Source organism: Motacilla alba, chromosome 2 (genome assembly GCF_015832195.1).
Source record: "Motacilla alba alba isolate MOTALB_02 chromosome 2, Motacilla_alba_V1.0_pri, whole genome shotgun sequence".
In the NCBI taxonomy this organism is placed as follows: domain Eukaryota; kingdom Metazoa; phylum Chordata; class Aves; order Passeriformes; family Motacillidae; genus Motacilla; species Motacilla alba.
This window is the reverse complement of record NC_052017.1, coordinates 66,834,522-66,835,975: the sequence shown is the minus strand read 5'-3', so window position 1 is coordinate 66,835,975 and position 1,454 is coordinate 66,834,522.

Below are 1,454 nucleotides of genomic sequence, written 5' to 3'. Positions count from 1 at the left end.
CCTGATCTGAAGTACTTTGTGTTTTGTAATATATTGTTATATACAATTTTCACTATCTTTATAGACTTTTGTGGCAAGAGACTTTTATTTTATGTGATTTTAGTTTAAATGTATTACAGTAATCCTAGACATTGTCTCTCCCTACTATGCCCTTTTCAATCGCTCGTGCTTTTGTCAACTATCTCCAGGGTACAACCTTAGTCCAGTGAAATCAAATCTGTAATTCAGATTTCATTATGTGACTCATATATGTTCCATGCCTAAGGACAGGAATCCATGCCTGGATTCTCACTCTCGCCCTGGACATAAAATTTACCATTATAATAGCATCCAAAAATATGAAGCAAGCTTGAGCCTCATTATTTAAAGCAAGGTCTCTAGGATTGCACTGAATTGGCTTTTAAATTTAATACATCATGGTTGAAATCTTGGCTGCCTCTTTAATCTGTGGGGTTACTTTTATTACTTTCATTGAGGCCAGGATTTTGCCTGAAGAATAGCCCTACCATTTAGCATTATTTCATAATTATCTTGTTAGGTGCTTTCCTGTTTAGAAAACAACACAAGTTTTCCCCTGTTCAGCTTTACTCAGTGGCAGAGCAAATGATACTTGCAGCCTTCAGAGCAAGAAAGACTGAGATGGCCAAAGTGCTCTTTTACCCAACTCTGTTATACTACAGAGCCAATTTCTCCTTGTCTTGAGCTCAGAGAAGACTATTGCTTTAGGGTTGAATTCAGCTTGTAGCATTTTTCCAGTTAGTGCTCTGTCCAGAAAAAGACCTTTCTGGCAACTGCAGTTTGAAATTCTATTCCAGTCCTGGATCTTAAAACTGAATCAGAGAATTTTACTGGAGATGAAGGAACTTTCCCTCCTTCCCTGACTCCTTCCCTGCCATCTGCAACAGCCACTAATTTCTGCAAAAGGCACAGCTTTAAAAGAGCTAGTGCAAATAACAAATGCACATTTTCACTAGAGGGCCATTAAGTAACCAGGAAGACAGGAGGAAAAAAAATTAAGTCTAGGTTTATCCGACTGGGTACACTGCTAAATTGTATATTCCCAAAAACCACTGAACAAAATGAATGTAAATGAAGGATTTAGCATAGTCAAGCAGAAAGAATTCATTCCCAAAAGTTTCAAGAGACTTGCTTATGTGGTGTCAGCTTTATCAGACACACCTCCTTTCCCTCCAGACGACAGATTTGTTACTAGGAAAAACATAGAGACCAAACTGTTCATCTTCCAAAATTTGGGCTGACTTTGTGTGATTAAGATGGGGCAATTTGGATTGCAACTTTTTTCAGCCAGAAGGCTGCAAAATAAGCCTGTTTGAAGTTTGTCCCAAATGCTTTGACTTCAAGAGAAGAAACTGGCAGCAAGAGCAGAAATAAACACATTGCTGCATTGTTCCAGCAGGCACCAAGGCAGGACTATGCTGGGCAGTGAGTAGGTG